Source organism: Natator depressus, chromosome 3, assembly GCF_965152275.1.
Source record: "Natator depressus isolate rNatDep1 chromosome 3, rNatDep2.hap1, whole genome shotgun sequence".
Taxonomy (NCBI): Eukaryota; Metazoa; Chordata; order Testudines; family Cheloniidae; genus Natator; species Natator depressus.
The window spans coordinates 124,801,808-124,828,262 of NC_134236.1; positions in this window are offsets into that span (position 1 = coordinate 124,801,808).

Genomic DNA, 26,455 nt, shown 5'->3' on the forward strand with positions numbered 1-26,455 from the left:
TGGACCACCCTAAATACTTCTGTTTCTGAAAAACAGACACCAAGCAGACACCCTGAGGATGATTACCACCACAACCCTACCGCAACCATTCTTTAGTAAGGAAATTTCAGTCCTTGTTGGGATCATGTTCTGTTTAGAGTATTAGTATTTTCCCACGTAAATGCCCAACTAGCTCTCATTTCTGATAGCTACATGGTGTGTCACCATCCATGACACCAAGTGCACATTACTACTATCTGTATTTCTAATCTTATTGTATCATCAGTAAAATGTGCCACAATTAGAGTCTAAAGCAAACATATCCCACCAAGGGCCCTTAAAATTCATGGTCTATCCAGCCTTTCATCCTGCACTGAATAATTTGTAAAGTGCTGTGTTAGCAGGACCACTACAGACTACACTTGGGGAGGGTAGGCAGAACCACTACCCATGCCAACTAATTTAGAATGATTTTTTTTTAAATCTCAGATGACTGTGAAATGATGGTGCACACACCAATGACATTTCTGATCTAATATTCTGATATGAGTTGGACCCTGCTGCAGTAATGACATTTCACAAGAAAATGGTTGAATGCTTCCTCTTCTCTTGCTGTACATCTGTTTGTATGCTATGAAAAATAACATGAAGTTAGATGAAGACAGAAAATACTCTTGCTGGGAGGTTGCAATGTAACACTACTGTTTCTTAGCATTCAGACCACCACCACCACACTAGAATCCCACAGACAGAGAATCAAAGCAACTGCTCCCTAAGAGGCATAACTCACCTCATCTTACTTTAGACTGGCCGGCTGCAAACTGACTGATTACAGGTTTCCCTACAGAGCCCCCTACTCTACAAGGAGAGCCAAGAAACCCCCTGAGAATTTAGATCACAATTTTAAAAGAGTTTTCAACAGACCATACTTTAGAGCTCTCCTGAGGTCAATTCTGTGCAGAGAATACAGTGCTAACTCTATGTGGCGTAAGAGGCAAGGTTTTTCATAATGTGTTTTGTTATGTAAACAGTTATGGCTTTCGAGGAATGATTTTTGAAGTCCTCTATCAATGTAGCCTAACCACTATTTTAGTATGGCTGCACATAAAGACATCCACAGATTTCTACTATTACTTTGTACTGTAATTGTAAGGTATGCTAAGGAGGACTTCCAGCAGACCCAAGACTTGTATAACTGCTATGGAAAACCAGGGAAGCTTGCCTGATACAAATGCTACCTACAAATCACAAGGATCTTTATTCAAATCTCACTGCTCTGATAACAGGATGTTGAGTCAGAATGGGACCATCGGCTGGGTGAGGGACTCCACCAGTTGAGCATGTGCCTTGTGGCCAAATGTAGAAAATCTGCAGAGGGCTAGAGAGTGGGCCTTGGAAGAGGAGCCAAATAGATGAATTAATAGCTCATAGGAATGGGGTTTTAATGCTGCTGATGCTAATCAAAATGATTTTATGGACTGTATCTGATTTCTCTGATCAGGCGTTGGGCTCTCCCATTCCCAGTACTCACCTGTGAATGGAAAGAGATTACAACATTACTGCCATCCCATCAGCACCTCTTCCTACCCCACTGCCAAGCCCACCAGCCCCTGTAGGTTTAAATATAGGGGTTTTTACCAATACCAGGTTAAGGTATGAAGGGGTAGACACTAGAAAAAAAACTTGATAGTGGTTCACATTGTTGCCACTGTATGAGTAAATTTTTTTTCAGGAACAGTTCTCTTGAGAAGCAGGGGCATATGCTTGTGCATAGTGGTGAATTTTAGAGTTGTTGTTAATGGGGTCACAACATTTTCAAAACAAATCCAGAAGCACCTGTGATGCAAACGTGCAGGGAGGGTATTCGTAGAAGGTCCAGGAAGTGTGTAAGAACGTGGGGTGATGTGGAGTTCCTGTTAGGTTCAGTGCCCAAATGGATTTCAACGGTCAGGCCAGAGCTCAAGGAGACAGGCAGTCTCTAAGGCAGCCAGGACCCAAGTCATAAAGGGTTACACACTAGATTGCCAGCAGCATATCTTCAGCTATGGAGAAATGCTGATGTGTCACCAGTCAAATAGGCACAGAACATGAACATATGGATAAAAAACAAAATGCAGGTTGTTTTTTTTAAAAAAGGCACAAAGTAGGATCAGATGAGGTATTTCCCATGCAGGGCACAGAGAACAAAACTCCCATTAACACTAATGGGAGTTATGCGCTTAATGTCCCACATGCTGCTCTGAAAATCTAATATAACCCAGTGCCTAGATAGCACTTTACATAAACAAAGAGTTAAAGCATAAAAAATGAAATGTACTATCTACCTATTTAATATCTCCTAAAAATACCACATTACTTTCCATATGAACTTAACTGCTGACTATGTCCTAGGGGAAAACAGGTCTCATAAGACAATTTCTAGCTTTTAAGACTCATTTTGGAAATAGAGAATATGCTTGTTTTCTGGGTCTGTGTTAGAGAAATAGGAGAGATTGTATCCAAATAGTCTTATTTTAACTTTTGGACAGGCTCCTGCTGTCATTCAAAGGTTAAACTCCCAATAAAATCACTGGCATGTGAGGCCTGGAAGAGTGGGCCTTTTGTTGGTAAACACTTGAGATTACATCCCCAAATTCCCTTCAGTCCCAGTGTAATGAATCCTTGAACCTGATCCTACCAGTTGTTCCCTTCTATCTCATCATTTTTCTATTAATCTTAGGCATGTAGCAAAATAGAATTTGCAGACACAGGGCCCAGTCTAGTAGCCCCTAATTCCAGGAGAGTAAAGGCTGCAGGATGGAGTTAAGGCTCTATGTTCATGGCACACACAAAGAAGTTAGATAGATACTTTTAATGGAAGCTTGCAACTTAACACTACTTTATTTCTTAGGAGTCAGAACACACACAAAAACCCAAAAGCAGAGCAACTCAAAGCAGGCTGCTCTCTAAAACAAAGGGTTACTACTTACCCCAACTTATTCTAGGCTGGCTCTCTACCAATTGATTCTGTTCACATTCTTCCCTGTAGCACCCCCCTCATTTACAAGCAGAACCAGGAAACCCCTCTGAAATTTAAAGCAATAAAGTGTCAAGCTAACAGTTTTCAATACAACATAGGGCTCCAGGAAGAATTTGTCAGTTCCAGCTATGGACATGGAAAGAGCAATCTTTATGACTAAAGCTGTGTGAAATGCTTGATTGCCGGTGAAACCAAACAATATTCCATCAAAAATTATACTAAAGAAATACTTTATAATTTACATAAAGCTCAGCACTTCTTGTAACCACCTATAATATATTGTCTGGACAATAAGAAAATCAAGATTAAAACTGAGACTTTTCACAAAGTACAAGTACTTCAACTCTGCTTTACACTATTGTCTATAATCTGGGTTTAGTGTAATGATGAGTCCAGCAGATTTGGGCTTTAATGAGGGCCGTAAGTAATGATGAACAGCTGGCCTTCTTAAATCAGGATGTCTGCTGAGAGTGGGCAATTTGAAAAACCATAGGCTAGCTATTGCCAGCATTTTAGACGCATTGCCCAAAACCTAAGAAACAAGAAAAATACCTTTGCTAGAGTTTAACCCTCAAGCCATTTTTGGTGCCTAGAGACAGCTAACAAGTTCATTTAGTTGGCAAAGCAGTGACTACCTTAGGGCAAGATTTTTACTTTACTGATCATTTGTGGCCAAAATAAAAATATTTCTTGGTGGGGGAGAGAAACAGTTTGTATATCCACTGGGAACAGGACTTAGATGGTCACATCAATATCAGAGACTACTGAAAAGCCATCACACAGTAGGAGGGGAGAGCGCCACCGGTGAAAGGTATTACTCCCTATTACAATCCCTTATCAGGTCCTCTATATCACATATTTTTGTGACTAGTTTTAGTTTTTACTCATTTTTATACTATGGTTATAAAACAAATTAGGATATTGCAGTAAAGGAAAAGTTTTCAATTAAAAAGTAAACTGATAAAAATATTCAGTCATTCCACTAGGATATCAGAATCAGGATATGTGGTAGCTCAGAGGGATGTAAATTGATGAGATGCCATAGCTTTTTAATAGAATTTCTTTTATATATTTTACACTTATGATCCATCATAAACAGGCCAAACACATCCAAAACTATGATTAACAATCACAACAAATGGAGGGAGAACATAACCAAGTTACCCTGTACTTCTCAGAAATGGGTTGAAAGAGACCTTGACAAAACTTTCTAGCAATCAGGATGGGGACAATTGTTACCCTTTTATTACCACCCTGGATGAACTCCCCCTTGAGGATGCTCAGACTTCTGTAATAGACCCAACCCTGGACCCCACATGCCCTGTGCTGGCTGGGTCTGGACAGAGTTCAGTCACAGCTTCTAGGCACTATCTTGGAGTGCAAATCCCTTATTTAGCATGCCTTCCTGAGATGGGAGACTCCTCAGTCCAACTACCTAAGCCCTGAAACCAGTGCTAACCCTCCGAAGCATCAACTGCAATCTCCTCGGAGTTCCACTGAAGTTATGGACACAAACCTCCCTCCAGTGTCCTCATTATTTTGAGAATCCTCTGGACATTGGTCAGTGAGCTTTCGGGGTCCGCAGGCCCTCCTTCTTCCTAATCTTGCCTCTTTCTTCTGATTGGTGAGAGACCCTGTTAAGAAGAGACCTGGTTCTTCTTTAAAATTTCAGCCCTCTGTCAGGTGACCTCACTCCATGGCTTCAAGTCCCTTGCCAGGTGATTCACTTCTTGGTTACAGCCCACCTGAAGTCCTAACTAGGAAAACTGGTTCCCCTGTGTGGCAGCCAAGTCATTGTTCTAGAATGCTTCCATTTGTCTCACTGAAGTTTTGTCTATACAGGAAAGCTAATATGGCCTGTAACCTGCAGAACATAGCCTTTAGAGAATCCCCTAGCAATACAGAAGCAGTGGCCAAGCTGATTCGAAGGACCATCAGGGGCACTTACTAGCCCCGCAGACACACATTTTGTCTGTGCTTGCAGCCCATACAAAGGAGAGATTTTGGAGGGCTGCAGGAATTTCACTTGCTTCTGCAGTTAGGGTTAGTACAGCATGAACCATGGCTGTCTAAATGATTGGTTGAGCATTATTGGTGAGACTTAGCCTATTTGACTGGACTTTGCCCTACTAACTGCTAATTACTAAGCTGCACCTGGCCCTATAGGATTACAGAAAGGAAATGGGTTGTGTCAAGGTTCCTTCCCCACTCTGAACTCTAGGGTACAGATGTGGGGACCTGCATGAAAAACCTCCTAAGCTTACTTTCACCAGCTTAGGTTAAAACTTCCCCAAGGTACAAATTAATTTTACCCTTTTCCCTTGGATTTCCACTGCCACCACCAAACTTTATCTGGATTTACTGGGAAACGTAATTTGGACATGTCTTTCCCCCCAAAATCCTCCCAACACTTGCACCCCACTTCCTGGGGAAGGTTTGGTAAAAATCCTCACCAATTTGCATAGGTGACCACAGACCCAAACCCTTGGATCTTAGAACAATGAAAAAGCATTCAGTTTTCTTACAAGAAGACTTTTAATAGAAGTAAAGGAATCCCCCCTGTAAAATCAGGATGGTAGATACCTTACAGGGTAATTAGATTCAAAACAGAGAATCCCTCTAGGTAAAACCTTACGTTACAAAAAAGACAGGAATAGTCATTCTATTCAGCACAGCTCTTTTCTCAGCCATTTAAAGAAATCATAATCTAACACATACCTAGCTCGATTACTTACTAAAAGTTCTAAGACTCCATTCCTGTTCTGTCCCCGGCAAAAGCAGCATACAGACAGACACAGATCCTCTGTTTTTCTTCCTCCCCCCAGCTTTTGAAAGTATCTTGTCTCCTCATTGGTCATTTTGGTCAGGTGCCAGAGAGGTTACCTTTAGCTTCTTAACCCTTTACAGGTGAGAGGATTTTTCCTCTGGCCAGGAGGGATTTTAAAGGGGTTTACCATTCCCTTTATATTTATGACAGGGTGAATTGGTGTTACTGAGTGCGCAATTTAGACAGGAGTAGCAGTAGCCTACATCTAAAACAGAAAATGGAACAAAGTGAACATTAATGTATTTTGTGACCAAACACTTTATGATTCATTTGCTGCTTTAGTTTCAGTATTTCACTTCAAGCAACTTTACATTTCTCCTACCACTTCATTTTGTTTTTCCTCCCCTCTCCTAGCAAAGAGCTGGAAGGGAAGTTCCATCCAGTACTTACATAAATTATATCTAAAATTGTAATATAAACAAAAAAGTGTGCTAAGACATTTAGCAAGTAGAATGATATTACTTTAAAATCACTTACATCGAGAATGTGATCAAGAGACACTGGCAGTATGTTCAAAAGTAATGAAAAACTGTGCTGTTCATATTTTTGCCATAAAAGCTGGGTATATTAACATCTTACTCCCAGTGTGGTGTATGTTGCTTGTTTTCTTTAGGTTACTTCCTCATGGCAGGAAATCAAATAGGGTAACTGCATTGTTGTATGGGACTTATTGGAGAGCAAAGCACCAGGCTGTGTAACACAACATTTTAATGTCTTCTGGACAAATGCAAAGGGAAAAAAAAAATAAGTAACAGCAATGAAAGAGGCAAAATCATGGAGAGACAGCTGTTGCAGCTGTGAATAGCTACCCATCTTCACTTCATAAGCATTTGCTTGGGAAAACTGATTGTTGCGAGTACGGTGCCTTCCCTTTAATTCAGTCACCAGTTGGCAGTTAATTTGATCCTCCATTTAATTTGATGAAAGCCTCTGAAACTAAATCATTTAATGTTTAAAAATGTAACTTCTACCCTTCATTTTTTTCTCCTTCAGGCAGGTACTGCTGGATAAATTGATTCCTTGCTCCAGATAGTTGCTGTTTAATTAATGGTGATGAGCAATATAGAAATGCCTACAAATAAATTAATAAAAAAGGTCAAAATCCTGATAGGGAAGATGCCCAAGAAAAACCTGCACAATAATTAAAAATGACTGTAAAACTAAAACGTGATATTATAAGCACTACCATAATACTTAGAACTTATAATCACTTTTCAAATATCCAAGTGCTTTACAAATGTGGGTAAGTGTCACTTTTCCCATTTTACAGACAGGCAAATTCAGACACAGAGAGATTAAGTGACTTGTGTAAAGTCACCAGGCAAGTCAGTGGAATAAATGGGAACAGAATCACTGTCTCAGAATCCTTAGTCTGGTGCACTTTCCATTGGACTGCTCTGTCTCCCGTGTGAGGCGCAAGCTATGATACATAACTTGGTGGTCACACTGATAAGGGAAACCACATATTTTAATCAAAGAGAGGAACAGACTTGATTGACAGAGATGTAAGGAGAGAGGTTCCACTTTGCCCCAAAGGAGATGTTTTCTGCAGAGCTCTAACCCTTGTCCCAAGGCAGTTCTCAGTAGGGCCAAGCTGAGTCCCTCCCTGTTTTTGTAGGGCAAGAATGACGGAAACTTTAAACATCAATTTGGAATGGAAACAGAAGCTAATGGAAACAGAAAAGACACCATGCAGTACACCAAAACTCAGAGGCATGAGCATTTTCAATATTTCACAATGCCCTTGACTTACTATTTGTCTGAACTAGAACTGGTCATACACAGGCTCCCATATGACCTGGGGATCATGATTGTGGGATGCCTGAAAACAAAATTAAACATACACTGAATGTTATTTAAGTTACATGCCCTTAGTGAGCCAGCCTATCATAAGCAGCAGATCTGGAGTCAGGGTCAATGTTCCCTGGAGCACTGTTATTAAGTGGCCACCAGTGAAACTGGGAATGTGGACAATTAGGCTGGAAGCAACTCAGCCACATGGACAAAGCAGTCCACAGGGTTTCATAAAGTTTGACTTGTTCAGCTTAAAATGCTTCTTTTGCAGAGTACGAAGCTATGTGCATCTAGAGACTTTATTTAAGGGAAAGAGAAAAAGTAGTAATCAAGGGTGCCATTAGTAAGGCCCCCACCATGGCAGAGAGACTATAAATGTTGCTCTGGCCCATATCAATATCTGGATCTCGATCCAGTTTCCTCAAGATGCAGGAGTGTTTGCACTGGGGTTTGGGTTCGGTCCTATTCTAAATTTTGTTGGAGATCCATAGGCACAATCCTACTATTTTCATCTAGTACACTCATTCTTTTCCTCCCTCCCAATAAGCAAAAAAAAAAACAAACAAGGTCTTACCTCATTTTATTTTTGAGGCCAGTGCCTGTGTGGTGGGTTTTCTATGTAACATTTTTACTACTCTGGTTCATGCTAGTCTATTCTGAAGACAGCTTGTGTAAGCTACAAAAATGTGGTGCTTAACTAATTCTTAAAAAATCACACAAAAAACACCTGAGTCAGGACACTGACAACTCTTATATTTTGAAAGATACAATGAGATGACATGTTATTCCCCACCCCCAAAATCAGGATCTTTCCAAAAGAGCTCAGTACAGCATTTCTACAACATATTCCATTCATTGTGATACTTTCCTCACTGTTCTATTTTGACAGGCAAATGAATACAGGAGAACACTAATAGGCACCTGAGGCAGATAGAGGGTTAATGAGACTTCTAGTGAAATGTTCTCATTAGGTGTGAAGGGGTCTTATTAGATGAGGATATGGCTTATGAGAGGGAAGTGGGCCACAGACCAGCAGCATTGCTGACCAAATCTAAAAATGTCCCTTTTCTTTTGAGATGCCCAACCCTAGTAGTGGTAGGGAAAAAAAGAAGGCCTCATTAGCTCCTAGAGCAGAAGCAGCATGTTCATTTCAGCCTCTCACGCTCAATTTTCCTGTAAAGATTTGTGGCACACAAATACACAGTGTTTTCAATCATAGATGATGCAGAGTATGTCATGTTGACTGCAACCATGCAGGAGTGTTTACTGACAGAGGAGAGAGAAAATAAACTCCATAGCTGAACCATGATATCTGAATGACTGGGTATTGCCATAGTCAACGATGGAAAGGAGGCGGACCTTGTTATTAAGGTCTAAGAATGGGTGATGGAGAATCTGGATTCTATTCCTATGCCCTGATTCATCAAATGTTTAAGCATATACTTAAGTGTCACTGAAGTCAACTCAAGCACGTGTTAAGTACTTTATTGAATAAGGAGGGGCATGAGCAGGTACTAAAAATTAAGCAAGTGCATTGCTTAATCAGGGATCTAAAACTTTCTATGCCTCAGGCTCTACCATCTAACTTTTGAGAGGGGGTAACCAGAACTGAATACAGTATTACTCACAACTAAAATGTTGTATTCAGTTACCTCATTTTATTTCCCAGTGGCAAGTTGTCACTATCACCCAAGCTGCCATCTCTTCCCCCTCATATTCTTGTTGGTTGTTTCAGAAGAGATCACAGACTCAGTGAGCATGGAGACTGAACTACAAAAGAAAAAGGACACTAAACTTTCTAAACTACTACATGCCACAAGGGGCCACAGCAATGGTTCCCTCAACCCACCCAGCAATATTGTTAACCTATCCAACTATACTCTTAGCCAAGCAGAAGCAGCTGTCCTATCTTGGGGCCTCTCCTTCTGCCCCTCCACCCCCACAAACATGATACAGTTCTGTGGTGACCTAGAATCCTATTTTCGATGTCTCCTACTCAAGGAATATTTCCAACACACCTCTGAACAACATACTAATCCACAGAGACCTCCCTACGAACACTACAAAAAGAAGGATTCTAGGTGGACTCCTCCTGAAGGTTGAGACAGCAGACTGGACTTCTACATAGAATGCTTCCGCTGACGTGCACAGGCTGAAATTGTGGAAAAGCAGCATCACTTGCCCCACAACCTCAGCCGTGCAGAACACAATGCCATCCACAGCCTCAGAAACAACTCTGACATCATAATCAAAAAGGCTGACAAAGGAGGTGCTGTTGTCATCATGAATAGGTCGGAATATGAACAAGAGACTGCTTGGCAGCTCTCCAACACCACTTTCTATAAGCCATTACCCTCTGATCCCACTGAGTTACCAAAAGAAACTACAGCATTTGCTCAAGAAACTCCCTGAAAAAGCACAAGATCAAATCCGCACAGACACACCCCTGGAACCCTGACCTGGGATATTCTATCTACTACCCAAGATCCATAAACCCGGAAATCCTGGGCGCCCCATCATCTCAGGCATTGGCACCCTGACAGCAGGATTGTCTGGCTATGTAGACTCCCTCCTCAGGCCCTACGCTACCAGCACTCCCAGCTACCTTCGAGACACCACTGACTTTCTGAGGAAACTACAATCCATCGGTGATCTTCCTGATAACACCATCCTGGCCACTATGGAATTAGAAGCCCTCTACACCAACATTCCACACAAAGATGGACTACAAGCTGTCAAGAACACTATCCCCGATAATGTCACGGCTAACCTGGTGGCTGAACTTTGTGACTTTGTCCTTACCCATAACTATTTTACATTTGGGGACAATGTATACCTTCAAATCAGCGGCACTGCTATGGGTACCCGCATGGCCCCACAGTATGCCAACATTTTTATGGCTGACTTAGAACAACGCTTCCTCAGCTCTCGTCCCCTAATGTGCCTACTCTACTTGCACTATATTGATGACATCTTCATCATCATCTGGACCCATGGAAAAGAAGCCCTTGAGGAATTCCACCATGATTTCAACAATTTCCATCCCACCATCAACCTCAGCCTGGTCCAGTCCACACAAGAGATCCACTTCCTGGACACTACAGTGCTAATAAACGATGGTCACATAAACACCACCCTATACCGGAAACTTACTGACCGCTATTCCTACCTACATGCCTCCAGCTTTCACCCTGATCACACCACACGATCCATTGTCTACAGCCAAGCTCTGCAGTGCAACCGCATTTGCTCCAACCCCTCAGACAGAGACAAACACCTACAAGATCTCTATCAAGCATTCTTACAATACCCACCTGCGGAAGTGAAGAAACAGATTGATAGAGCCAGAAGAGTTCCCAGAAGTCACCTACTACAGGACAAGCCTAACAAAGAAAATAACAGAACGCCACTAGCCGTCACCTTCAGCCCCCAACTAAAACCCCTCCAACGCATTATTAAGGATCTACAACCTATCCTGAAGGATGACCCAACACTCTCACAAATCTTGGGAGACAGGCCACTCCTTTCCTACAGACAGCCCCCCAACCTGAAGCAAATACTCACCAGCAACCACATACCACATAACAGAACCACTAACCCAGGAACCTATCCTTGCAACAAAGCCCGTTGCCAACTGTGCCCACATATCTATTCAGGGGACACCATCACAGGACCTAATATCATCAGCCACACTATCAGAGGCTTGTTCACCTGCACATCCACCAATGTGATATATGCCATCATGTGCCAGCAATGCCCCTCTGCCATGTACATTGGTCAAACTGGACAGTCTCTACGTAAAAGAATAAATGGACACAAATCAGATGTCAAGAATTATAACATTCATAAACCGGTCGGAGAACACTTCAATCTCTCTGGTCACACGATTACAGACATGAAAGTTGCAATATTACAACAAAAAAACTTCAAAACCAGACTCCAGCGAGAGACTGTTGAATTGAAATTCATTTGCAAATTGGATACAATTAACTTAGGCTTGAATAGAGACTGGGAGTGGCTAAGTCATTATGCAAAGTAACCTATTTCCCCTTGTTTTTTTCCTACCCCGCCCCCCCCCCAGACGTTCTTGTTAAACCCTGGATGTGTGCTGGAAATGGCCCAACTTGATTATCATACACATTGTAAGGACAGCGATCACTTTAGATAAGCTATTACCAGCAGGAGAGTGGTGTGGGGGGAGAGAAAACCTTTTGTAGTGGTAAACACCCATTTTTTCATGCTTTGTGTGTATAAAAAGATCTTCTATACTTTCCACAGTATGCATCCGATGAAGTGAGCTGTAGCTCACGAAAGCTTATGCTCAAATAAATTTGTTAGTCTCTAAGGTGCCACAAGTACTCCTTTTCTTTTTGCGAATACAGACTAACACGGCTGTTACTCTGAAATAAGTCTGGGTTGTGGCACACTGGTAGCCCAGGCTGCAAGGAAGCTTGCAGTGCTCCTGCCTGTGCTGTACCTGTCCTGTGGAGAGAGAACATCATTTGCCATGGCTGTCAGTCCAGGCCCTTTCATCAGCTCAGTCTCATGCGCGCATGCATAAAACATTCAGAGTGATGGAACTAAGAGGAAAAAAGTAAGATACACCTACAGTATGAGCAACATGTTGAAATGGTTAGGCATTCTTTGTGCCAGGGAGGGTGGTATTGGAGAAGGCGCCCTAAGATGGAGAGGGCACCAGGATCAGTTCACTGCTTTGGTAATTAAAGCCAGAGGGGGAAGTTAGGGGTGTGACTAGGCAAGTGGTCTGATTGGTAGTGGCATTTGGGAAGGGGAGAATAAAAAAAAATAAAAAAAAAATCTAGTGCCCATCATTAAGTTCTACAAAAGACCCTGCTGTCAGCAAACTCCTTGTGTGCAGCTTGTGAAATGCCTGCTCATAGCATAGCAGTCTTTCACTGAGGCTGCCACCCAGTGCATCTGCAGCTTCTGGATTCAATTCACCAGCCTTATTGCAAAAATGAAAATTAAAAGAAAAGGAGTGAGTGGATGTTAAAATGTCCATGTCTGGGTTACCAGCCTTTCCTTACTATAAAGTAGCATTTCACAAACTTTTCTGGTCAGTGGTGCCTTATTAAAACTCAAATACTTTTGTGCTTGCCATATATGTATGGCATCCTTTTACAGTGAATGTATCAATGGTAACAACAAGCCTAATTTATCTGTGGGTGTTTTGAGAAGTGGCAGACAATAATTGACCTTAAAAGGTGAAGATGTGGAGAAGTGAGATTTTCCTTTGATTTAACATTGTAATAAAATTTGCAACAACTTGAGATACTCCCCCACCCCAATTGCCTTTCATAAGCCCCAGTAGTCACAAACCACCTATTGAAAAATACTGCTTTTGATCCACTGCATTAAAGCATCATTTTCCAGAAGGTGTTATTCCTAGCACCATCAATTCAATCTTCCCAGCACAGAAGAAGTCACTTCCTGAAGTACAGAAGCCATAGTAGCAGTACATCTAGCAAACACAGCCATGCTGGTAATTTAAGTGTTACACCTTGTCACGGAGTCACTGGGTGATGCTCTGGAACTACTCCATATGAAGCCAGTCAGGACTCTGGGGGAGCATGCCTCCTCTCTCTGAGCATACTGTCGCCAGGGCAAGAACCTTACACAGCTTTGACCTTCCTGGGTCTGACCTCAGAGTATTCAGCATCCCCTTCTCACACCGTGCGCTTCCCACAGCGAGTCCACACAGGCAGGGCTCCTGGGGAAGCCAGAGGGCCCTGCACCCCAATTCTGCAGTCAGACTTGACTCTCAGCCAGCCAGTAAAACAGAAGGTTTATTAGACGACAGGAACATGGTCTAAAACAGAGCCTGTAGGTACAGAAAACAGGACCCCTCAGTCAGGTCCATCTTGGGGCCAGGGAGCCCAGAGCCCCATCTGGACCTCCCTCCATTTCCCGAGCCAGTTCCAAACTGAAACTCTCCCGCCCCGCCTCTCGCCTTTCTCTCGCCAAGGCCTGACTTCCTTGCTTTTCATACCATGTGGGACACAACACATTTATATCTACCACCTATTACCACCCCAGTGCCCACTTTCCAAACTAACTAGTCAAAGAGTTTACAAATGAAGAATGTAGTTTCCTTAGTAAAATAATAATGTTTTGCATGTATTTAACATCCCACATAGTTCAAAGCACTATGAACTTTAATCCTCACAACAGTTCTATATGGTAGGCAAATAGGTAACACTAGCCCATTTTACAGATTGGCCATCTGAGACAGAGAGTGTAAGTGACACACCTGAGGGCACCCAACAGTTCTGCAGCTGAGCCAGAATTTAGAGTCCAAACCTCCCAGTCCTGTGCTCTACCCATGAGCCTGTGTTACTTCTCATTAACATAGATTGACCAGCAAAAGATAAAGGTCTTATATTGCAAATGAAAAGAACAATAAATTAGGAACAGGTAGAGCCTGTCACTTGCTGAATTACCACAGAGCTTGCTAATACTGCTGCATTATGTTCAGTTTCAATAATTTAATGCCACCTCAAATAGAGAAGCTGCTCCAGACGAAACACGGCAGCTCTGAAGAAATGTTTGGATAAAACAGCAGGAAAAAATGAACCCAGATGGAGTGATGATTGATATGGTTTACTAATAAATCATTAGAGTTAATAATAACAAAAAACCCATCATCATCATAGTCTGGTGTAAATTCTATGATTAGCATGGCCACAGTCAATAGCACATACAACTGGTGGAGATTTACAAACTATACCCAGGGCACTGAAAATAGATACCTACTCTGGTATGCCTGATTCACAGCAAGTTAGCACTGAGGGGGCAGGACCTGTTCTGCTTTAGCCACTGAATGTTGCAAGGTATGTCATTGTTAGAGTCCAATCCTGTTTACTAGAAAACAAAACTAAGACACACACAAAAGGGGAGAGAAAAGAACAGCAAAAATAGACAATACATCTGTCTCTGATGTTGACTTTCATTTACAACCTCACTGCGGGAAAAATCCAGGCATGGCACTTGGTCTTATTAGCCTTTCTGAGACATGGCAAATTCACACCATCATCAGGCACTTTAGGGCATTGTTTTTAATTGGCCTCTCCCATTCCAGACTCACAGCAGTGTTGCAAAATATACAGTATTGGCCAGCTAAGCCAGACTCTTATTAGACAGAAGGAAAAGGAGAAGGATAGGAAAGTGAAGGCAAAGCAGGGAAGAAAAAGGACACATGGGAAGGGAGTGACACAGTCTCATATCCCACATGACAGTTGGGATTTATCTGGGGACAGTAGAGATGGCAATGTCATCTGGGTCCCTCTCTCTCTCTGACCCAGTCACGATCTCTCAGGATCAAGACAACAGTGAGCCAACAGTCACATGGTGGACCCCAGGAGACAGTGGGGATGGCAGCCATGACGCTGAAGCTCACTCTTTTCCTGTTCACCCATATACCAGCTAGCAGTTGTCATCAGACAGCTAAGTCCTCTGCTAATTTTCCCACCAAAGTCTTTATTTTTTAAGAACTACAAAAGGGAGGGTGTGAAAGGGTTGGGACTCACCACCACAGCACCTCCTGCTGGCACCTCTGGGAATTAGCTGTCCTCTGCAGGGCACCCTCTGCTGGTGGTGTCCCATCCATTGTCTCTGCTCCACTGTCCTGGGACCCACGTGGCTCCCTGCTCAGCAGCATCCTCTGCAGGACACTCTGCAGCCACTTCAGGACACTGCCCTCCAGCAGTGCCCACCACTCTGGTCTCACACCCTTCCAGGGGAAGTGGGGGTGGTTAACACCAGTCTTCCAATTCATCCCTGCCACAGCAGCCAACCACTACCCCCAAAGTCTAGCCCCTCTGCTCAAGGGCTGGTTGTAGTCTGTCATGACCAGGTGCAGTACGGGGGGGGACAACACCCAGGCCCAACCACTGCTCTGGGTCCCAACCCAGGCAGCCTCTCCACCCTCCTTCTCTCCCCTCATCTGTCCATCCTCCCTGGGACACTTCCCCTCTGACCCCTTGCACCCTCTAGGCCCTTCTGGTCAGGGCCCGCAGTCTGACAGGTATCTGGCTGGAGCTCTCCTCTGCTCCCCCTAGCCTGCACTGCACTGTCCAAGGTGCTGGTCTCCTTAGCTCAGGAGACAGACCTTCCCCTCTGGGAGAGACTGACTACTTTGCTCCTGGACAGCCTTTATATAGGGCCTAGCCTGGCCCTGATTGGCTGCCCTCTGCTCAGCACTGATTGGCTCCCCCACAGGCCCTCTCTGATTGGCTGTCGTTCCGTGCAGCTGCTCTGGCCTCTTGTAGCCCAATCTTGCCTGGGGGTGGGCACCACCCCACCACAGAGGGGTGGGTGGAATAGCTTATCCTCTTATTATTTTATTAATCAATTAGGCCTAATTTCCAGCACACCAATTTTGGTCCATTGCTTCCAGTCCCTCACTTGTCTTTTCACCAGGCATGATCTTAACAGTTCTTGAATTATATCAGTAGGCCTCTTTGCTCTGTCTCCCTTCTGCATCTTTTTCCATTAACACTTGTTATAGGTTGTGACATTTTCTTAAATTTCACTAACTTTTTTACAATTCGGGTGAATTTGTAGGTCCAATAATCACAACATAATTTCTAAGGATATACACTTTATTTTAAAAAGCTATTTTCCACTGGCTAATGTTTAAAATACTGTGATATTATCTTTAGCCATAGCACTAGCTATGTTTTGCTAGGTGCTATCTTCAGCTTCATTAATGATCTGGAGGATGGCGTGGATTGCACCTTCAGCAAGTTTGCAGATAGCACTAAACTGGGAGGAGAGGTAGATACGCTGGAGGATAGGGATAGGATACAGAGGGACCTAGACAAATTAGAGGATTGGGCCAAAAGAAATCTAATGAGGTTCAACAAGGACAAGTGCAGAGTCGTGCACTTAGGAAGGAAGAATCCCATGCATTGCTACAGACTAGGGACTGAGTGGCTAGGCAGCAGTTCTGCAGAAAAGGACCTAGGGGTTACAGTGGACGAGAAGCTGGATATGAGTCAACAGGGTGCCCTTGTTGCCAAGAAGGCTAAAGGCATTTTGGGGTGTATAAGCAGGGGTATTGCCAGCAGATTGAGGGACATGATCATTCCCCTCTATTCGGCATTGGTGAGGCCTCATCTGAAGTACTGTGTCCAATTTTGGGCCCCACACTACAAGAAGGATGTGGAAAAATTGGAGCGAGTCCAGCGGAGGGCAATAAAAATGATTAGGGGGCTGGAGCACATGACTTATGAAGAGAGGCTGAGGGAACTGGGATTATTTAGTCTGCAGAAGAGAAGAATGAGGGGGGATTTGATAGCTGCTTTCAACTACCTGAAAGGGGGTTCCAAAGAGGATGGATCTAGACTGTTCTCAGTGGTGGCAGATGACAGAATAAGGAGTAATGGTCTCAAGTTGCAGTGGGGGTGATTTAGGTTGGATATTTGCAAAAACTTTTTCACTAGGAGGGTGGTAAAGTACTGGAATGGGTTACCTAGGGAGGTGGTCGAATCTCCTTCCTTCGAGGTTTTTAAGGTCAGGCTTGACAAAGTCCTGGCTGGGATGATTTAGTTGGGGATTGGTCCCGCTTTGAGCAGGGGTTTGGAGTAGATGACCTCCTGAGGTCCCTTTCAACCCTGATATTCTATGATTCTATGAACTGAAATTGTGCCTCTATACTGTGCTTATGACTTTACAATCCAGATCTGCAAGTTGCTCAATTCACAACAATTGTTTTTCCTACAAAATGGTGCACGTTTCCCAAAATTTAAAACCAATTTTATATATATATCCAAAGATTGTAGTCCTGGACAGTTCTATGTTATTTGGGTACTTGGGAAGCAGGAGTCATGGCAACTGAAAGAAAAACATCTCCAGAAGCCACAAGCTTAGGAAGCAGTATCTAGTGGGCTCCTGCAGGGATCTGTCCTGGTTCCAGTACTGTTCAATATTTTATTAACGATTTGGATAATGGAGTGGAGAGTACATAACATTTGTGGACAACAGCAGGCTGCTAGCACTTTGGAGAAGAGGATGATAATTCAAAATGAATAATTGGTCTGAAATCAACAAGATGAAATTCAGTAAAGACAAGTGCAAAATACTACACTTAGGAAGGAAACATTAAATGGGCAACTAGAAAATGGAAAATAACTAGGGCTGTTGATTAATTGCAGTTAACTCATGTGATTAACTCAAAAAAATTAATGACAATTAATTGCAGTTGTAATTGCACTGTTAAATAATAGAATACCAATTGAAATGTATTAAATATTTTGGATGTTTTTCTACCTTTTCAAATATATTGATTTCAGTTACAACACAAAGTACAAAGGGTACCCTGCTCACTTTATATTATTTTTTATTTCAAATATTTGCACTGTAAAAATGATAAACAAAAGAAACAGTATTTTTCAATTCAACTCATACAATACCATAATGCAATCTCTTTATCATGAAAGTGAAACTTACAAATGTAGATTTTTTTGTTACATAACTGCACTCAAAAACAAAAGAGTGTAAAACTTTAGACCCTCCAAGTCCACTCAGTCCTACTTCTTATTCAGCCAATCGCTAAGACAAACAAGTTCGTTTATATTTAAGGGAGATAATGCTGCCCACTTCTTATTTATAATGTCACCAGAAAGTGAGAACAGGCATTCACATGGCACTTTTGTAGCTGGCATTACAAGGTATTTATGTGAAAGATATGCTAAACATACATATGCCCCTTCCATGCTTCGGCCACCATTCCAGAGGACATGCTTCCATGCTGATGATGCTCATTAAAAAAATAATGCTTTAATTAAATTTGTGACTGAACTCCTTGGGGGAGAATTGTATGTCTCTGGCTCTATTTTACCCACATTCTGCCATATATTTCATGTTATAGTAGTCTTGGATGATGACTCAGCACATGTTGTTCATTGTAAGAACACTTTCACTGCAGATGTGCCAAAATGCAAAGAAGGCACCAATGTGAGATTTCTAAAGATAGCTACAGCACTCAACCCAAGGTTTAAGAATCTGAAGTGCCTTCCAAAATCTGAGAGGGATGAGGTGTGGAGCTGGCTTTCAGAAGTCTTAAAAGAGCAACACTCCAATGCAGAAACTACAGAACCCGAACCACCAAAATAGAAAATCAACCTTCTGCTGGTGGCATCTGACTCAGATGATGAAAATGAACATGCGTCGGTCCACCTGCTTTGGATTGTTATTGAGCAGAACCCGTCATCAGCATGGACGCATGTCCTTTGGAATGGTGGTTGAAGCATGAAGGGACATATGAATCTTTAGTGCATCTGACATGTAAATATCTTGGAACGCTGGCTACAACAGTGCCATGTGAACACCTGTTCTCACTTTCAGGTGACATTGTGAACAAGAAGCAGGCAGCATTATCTCCTGCAAATGTAAACAAACTTATTTGTCTGAGCGATTGGCTGAACAAGAAATAGCACTGAGTGGACTTGTAGGCTCTAAAGTTTTACATTGTTTTATTTTTGAATGCAGTTATTTTTTGTACATAATTCTACATTTGTAAGTTCAACTTTCATGATAAAGAGATTGCACTACAGTACGTGTATTACGTGAATTGAAAAACACTATTTCTTTTGTTTTTTACAGTGCAAATATTTGTAATAAAATAAATATAAAGTGAGCACTATACACTTTGTATTCTGTGTTATAATTGAAATCGACATATTTGAAAATGTGGAAAACATCCAAAAATATTTAAATAAATGGTATTATATTATTTTTTAACAGTGAGATTAATCACGATTAATTTTTTTAATTACTTGACAGCCCTAAGAATAACTGAAAATTATCAAGGCATTATAGTGGATCACAAATTGAATATAAGACAACAATGTGATGCCACTGCAAAAAAGCTAACATCTTTCTGGGGTGTATTAACAAAGGAGCAGTGTATTTAAGACACAGAAGTTGTTGTCCCTCTCTACTCAGCATTGGTGAGATGTCAGCTGGAGTATTGTGTCCAATTCTGGGTGCCACACTTTAGGGAAGACATGGATCAATTGGAGGGAGTCCAGAGAAGAGCAACAAAAATTATGAAAGTTTTAGAAAACCTGACCTTTGAGGAAAGATTTAAAAAAACTGGACATGTTTAGTCTTGAGAAAAGCAGACTGAGTGGGACCTGATATCAGTCTTCAAATATGTAAGGACTATTATAAAGAAGATGGTGATCAGTTAGTTGTTTTCTGTGTCCACTGAAAGTAGGACAAGAAGTAAAGGGCTCAATCTGCAGTAAGGGAGATTTAGGTTAGATGTTAGGAAAAACTTTCTAACTATAAAGATAGTTAAGCACTGGAATAGGCTTCCAAGGGAAGTTGTGGAACCCCCATCACTGGAGGTTTTTAAGAACAGGTTAGACAAGCACTTGTGAGGGAAGGTCTAGATTTACTTGGTTTTGCTTTAGTGCAGAGGGCTGAACAAGATGACCTCACAATGTCCCTTCCAGCCCTAGATTTATATGATCCTCCATGCCTGGAGATTCTGAATTGCCATTACAAAAAAATTCTCCCCTGTATTTTTGTCCTTGCAGCAGCCTTCTGAAGCTTCCATGAATCCTCGCAACTCACCCGCTTCTCAACTGCAAACACTGTCTTAAAGGTGAATAGATTAAAAATGCAAGAGATGAGAAAACCAGGGAAGTTTTCTAAAAGGCATGATACTCACTAGGAGTCTGATCTAAAGACCGTCAGGGTCTGAGACTCTTTCCATTTGCTTCACTGGGCTTTGGTCCAGGCTCTCAGGGCCCCCAAAAATCCAATTAAGTTCCCAACTTCTTTCTCATTTCTTAAAAGCAGGCTCCAAAGCAGCCACAAACAAGCTCACCATCATGTTTTCTGGCACCATCTGTCTGTTGCAAGACTTCTCTAGTGACAGCCATAGCCAGAGATACAATGGAGTAAAGGTGATGCACTACCATTTATTCAAACAAATAGCACATAAAACAGCCTAAAAGGGTCCTTTGTGACCCAGCAGCACCTGAAGACTAAATCAATTTTCAGTCTTGAAACTTGTGTGTTATAACTGTTTTTGTTTGTCCTGTAACAATCACCATTTTATCTAGCTCAGTGGTCCCCAATCATTTTGTGGAACTATACCAGTTTACCAGCTTCAGAGCTCAGGTTTTCCCTCAGACATTCCTATCCAATCCCATTTACTTGAATAGCTCAGCTATAAGCAACGAAGAATTGGAGCCCATAAACCTAATTATTCCAGCCATTGCTAAAATACTTACCAATTCAGTTCATATGCTCAGCCCTAATAGAATGTGTGCTTCTCCAAGCCCAGGTTTCAGTTACTTTATACTCTATTATAGAAGACAGTGGAAACACAAAGATGACATGGTGGGAACACGAGTGCCTGGGAGCCAGGACAGAGACTCATTAAATAAGGGAGTGAGGGAAGCTAGAGTAAGATAAGAGAATGAAGTACAAGTACTAGTGCCCTTACAAGTGGAGGAGAAGCACTAATCTGCTATACTTTCCCAGTCTCCTTTATGGGTCCATATACCTATCAATGTTATCTGAATACCTTACTTTTATAAGCCTCTCCAAATGCATGACACTTTTCTTGCCAAACACTAGAGTGCCAAGGGATTTGACTGGCAACTCTTAGCCCATGTATAGCAGCTTTTAAAAAAAGAAAACAGAGAGAAAGAAAAAGGTTCCTCTTATATATTGGAAAGCTCTTGTTTCTTTGAAGTTTCTCTGGCCCATTGTTTTGTTTTGTTTTTTAATGTTAGATGCCCAATTAATTACTTGGGGTTTTGTGTGATTCTGCTTAACAAACAACACTATTTTCTTTGTAGGGCACATCCCATTAGTGATTGATCGTAAGAGCCTAGGAAATGAAGCTCTAAGTACTTTATCAGCTTCCTGCCCTTCCTTTGAATGACAGCCCATAATCATTAAAAAAACACACCCCTGGCATTAAAATGATTTATTTTAATCTAAACAGCTATTACTTTAATTAAACACACTTTACTCCTCTTGAAAGTGACAAAGTACTTCTCTGAAGCCCTCTATCGCTCTATTTATCAAACAATTACAATGGAACAGCACATCCGTTCTCCCAGACCACTTTGCCATGGAATTTCAGTTTCGCTCTGAAGACAAAAATGTGCAGGGGAAACAATAAGTGGCCAGAATAATCTCAGATGGAACTGCAGGAATGTCAGTGGAGTTCCACCTGAGGTGAGCCTGGATCATTGGTTTGAAATAGGAAACAAACCCAAACAGCAAAGCGTGGATCCAAATCTACGTGTAAGCTTTCTCAAAGCTCAGAAATATTCAAATCCAAGGTTTTGGCTTAGATGAAATCTCTTCATCATAGGTGGGTGAGGAATCTAAACCTCACTATTGCTATTATATAACATTTGTATTGCACTAGTGCCTAGAGGCCTGCCAGACCCCATTGTTCAAGGCACTGTACAAACATGTAGTAAATGACAGTCCCTGCTCCAAATAACTTACAATCTAAGAGGAATCCTAATACGTGGAAAAGACAAACAAGCATGTTGAGAAAGACAGGGTAACAAAAGTAACAGGATGTGAGCAATGGAGGAAACCCGTTCAGCTAACTTAAGAACTAAATATCAAAACTAACTTTTTTTTGAAATTCAAAGAAGTCCATTAGATTTTGACTTTTACAGATACACAATTCTGTAATTGCTGATTTTGACAGGGTCTCCAAACACAAATATTGTAAGAATGGCAATTATCATAATATTCCCAACCAAGCTGAAACCAGCTAGTACAGAAAGTCCAATTCTCCTCTCACTTATTCCTGGACAAATAAAGAATAACTCCACTGCAGTCCATGGAGATAATCTGTAAAATACCAGGATTTTACAGATGCTAGAATAGAATAATTGCCAGAAAACCTCACCACCACACCTTTCAATACATTTGCTTGTTTTGTAGAAATAAAGACACTTTAGCATTTTCAAAATATTCAGTTCACTCCTTTTTCCATTATCATGAGTCAGTATTTTTGGGGTTTGATTCAGGACCAAAACTGCGAGGTGTCAGAAGGAAGGTTATTGAATAGTACTTTTAGACCAGCATGCAACAGAGAAGACTACACATCTCATAAGAAAAACAGATTTTGTCATATTATCAGCCTAATTTACAGGTTGGAAGAGTTTGGTTAAACCTGACAAGCATCCAAACTATTGTGTAGCTGGCCTAATCAAATCAGAATGCCAGACATTTGAGCTTCACCCATTCGAAGTCTCATGGGAAAGTCTGTTCTCATGAAAATTCTACCCCAGTTGTCTGGATAGCTGTCTGAGTTTTTCAATGCTTTATAGAACAGAACCTTTTCAGGTTCACCTTTCATTTATTATTTATTTAGCAGTATTTACACACAGTTGAAGTTGGCTATAGCATTAATATGTGAATATAGAGAGGAGAGAGAGAGAGAAACAAGTATAGACAATATTATATTGTACTATTTATCAGAGGACCATAAAATGAGAGTACAATTCCTATGTAGGAGGACACAGCTATGAGTCACACTTGTTTAAAAAGTTCAGGTGGTTCCTAAAATGGCTCCAGTTATCCTTACCTACTCACGTATATGGTACACAATTTATTATCCTTGAATTGTCTACTGTAATACACATTTCCACCAAAGATCAGCACCAGTGAACATTCTTCCTGGGGGGAGTGAGGGCTGTTAAGGTTTCTTCTTGGCTCAGAGCTACTTTTATGTCCTGCGATATATACCATAGAAGCTTTCGATATACATTTTGTCTCCAGTTAAGAATATAAGAACAGCCATAATGTGTCAGACCAATGGTCCATCTAGCCCAGTACTGTATTCCAACAGTGGCCAATGCCAGGTGCTTCAGAGGGAATGAACAGGACAATTATCAAGTGATCCATCCCATATTGTCCGTTCAGAGGCTAGAGACACCCAGAGCATAGGGTTGCATTCCTGACCATCCTGACTAATAGCCATTGATGGACTTATCCTCCATGAACTTATCTAATTCATTTTTGAACTCTGTTATAGTTTTGTGAGATCCCTTTTAACTCTTTATAGTCTGCTTTGGACTTAACTATCTTAAGTAGTTTTGTATCATCTGCAAATTTTGCCTCCTCACTGTTCATTTATGAATATGTTGAACAGTACTGGTCCCAGTACAGAGCCCTGGGGAACATCACTATTTACCTCTCTCCATTCTGAAAACTGATAATTTATTCCTACCCTTTGTTTCCTATCTTTTAACCAGTCACTGATCCATGAGAGAACCTTCCCTCTTATCCCATGACAGCTTACTTTGCTTAAGAGCTGTCATGTGATACTATAAGAAAGGAAAACTGTCTATCTATGGCATTTATAGGACAATGTAAGAAAGATCCCAACAGAAAAAAAAGGAAAACCAAGCTAAAAATAGTTCAAACTGCTATATCCAGTTTAAATACATAAAAACACTAAGGGCAGGTCTACACTACGGGGCTAAGTCAACCTAAGTTACGCAACTCCAGCTATGTGACTAACGTAGCTGGAGTTGACGTAGCTTAGGTCGACCTTTTGAGGTATCTACACTGTGCCGGGTTGATGGGAGAAACTTTTCCATCAACTTACCTTAGGGTTCTCCTTCCGGTGGAGTACCGGCGTCGACGGGAGAGTGATCGGCAGTCGATTTAGCGGGTCTTCACTAGACCCACTAAATCAACCCCCTGTTGGATCAATCACTGTGTGTAAATCCCCCGGTAAGTGGAGACAAACCCTAATAGAGCTGCTTGTCCAAGCAATGGTTATATTCCAATTGGGGGGAAAAAAGTTCACATTTTATAAATTGTTACTTTGAACAAATGACATGGTATAGCCATGTTTAACTACTATTATATGCTGGACAATGATACTTAGAACCGTAAGAAATCCCAAATTTTTATTTTGCATGTTTCTCATGGCAAAAAGCTGAGACTTCAGGCAAAAACAACAAGTTTAGCTGAAAGAAAAATTTTAGATTTTTAATATGGAAGACTGAGTTTTAGTACTGAATGCACTATGCAAGGCTTGGGCCTACGCCCAAGGATATCACAAGATAGGAGGACTTCATGACCTTAAGGATAATACCCCATTACTATAGGTTCTACCTTGACCTTTTTTATTATCTCCCTAGTTAGACTAATAAAGCATCCCACACTGTATGGGTGAGTGAACTTGTTTGAGTATAATATAAACCACCTGAAACATACTCCCATCCTTTACTTCAGGCTTCTTTGGAGGTTTGGAAAAATTAGGTGAGAACTCCCTTTCCTCTCCACCATCATCATCTCCCTTCCTCTCAGAGTAACTGGAAGGAAGTGCAACTATTTTCACCAGGCTGAGAAAGTGCCCATTTGAAATGGCCACAGGAGCACCTACAGGAGTATTTTCAGGTCCCACTGCAGAAGAACTGAGGCAGTTTTGGGGAAAGCCCTCAAAGAAGTGGGAGATTCCAGGTAGTTTACAGCTCCCAGACAACTGAAGGGGGAGACAAGGGGAGAGAAAGTGCCAGATGATCACCCCCTCAAGTTGTGGGAAGAGTTAACAGATGCTGGGCCTCACTGTCCAAAGGCAACACAAGGAAAGAAGAGAGGCTCTGCCTGTTGGAAAAGAGGACTCCTATGGGGAGGAAGTAAGGATTTTCTGACCTGTGGGGTGGAGGGTGATTCATTTTGAGATTTGAAGGGGCACTAGATATGCTGATATTGCAGACAACCATGTTCTGAATATATTTAGTTCTGTTTTCATGGTTTGCTATTCTTCTCATCAGATATATCTCAGGCACTAGGAAGTGATAGCTTTTTTTTATTATTGCTCTTTCAACTTCTCTAATTTCTTACCACACTGGACACCAATTCAGAATTCATTGTGCAGAATTTATTCATATTTTGTAGCAAAGTGACTTATCCTTTGGGGGAAAAAGAGAGGAGGAAGGGAAGTAAAGATTTTTTTTGATGTAAGTCTTCCCTGTAGGCTTATTAACCATGGATTTAATTTCACTTCTATCATCTGAACTAGCCAATATAACCCTGTCATTCAGTCTTTCAAACATTTATTTTATCTTTTTGTGATCCAGTTCCACTGTTAATGAAATAGCATGTAATAAGAGCCATTGAGATAACAAAAACTATTAATATATCTCAATATGAGTTAGTGACTTGGCAAACATGATCTGACACAAAAGTCATCAAAAATCAAAACCAATTTCTGTAGGACTTTTCCACTGGGAGGCGCTTTCAGATCTCTTCCTAGTGGGCACATAATACCTCATATAAACCATCACAATTGGCACCTTTGTTGTCAGTCTCAGCAGAAGCACAAAGGATTAATTGGGTCAGAAACAATGAATTAACTTCTTACTCCTAGAGGTAGTCTTTCCAGAAAATTTGAAGTTCACTAATGGAGCAGAGCAGGGGAAACTTGCATTGTGCTGTTCACTTTATACCTCAACTATAGATAAATGGGATTTAGGTCATCAAGGCTTTCAATTTCACACCTTTCTATGAACACTAATTTCAGTTTAAAGAAGATTGACTAAGAGTCTCAGAAAGGGCAAACTTGTCCACTGCCACTCATGTTAAAGTTGGCAAGGCAGGCAGCTCAACATAGAGGATGCACAGTACTAGAGCACTATAAAAGGTCCAGTTAGACTAGCCTTCCATGGATTTTTGTTTGCCAAAACTGAAATTGAGAAACCAAGGATGGAAAAAACAAGAAAGAAAAATGCTTAAAGTGGTAAAGCAACAAGATTTGCTTCAGGGCAAAATCTGGAGAGCCCCACATATGTGTGTTATCAATAACT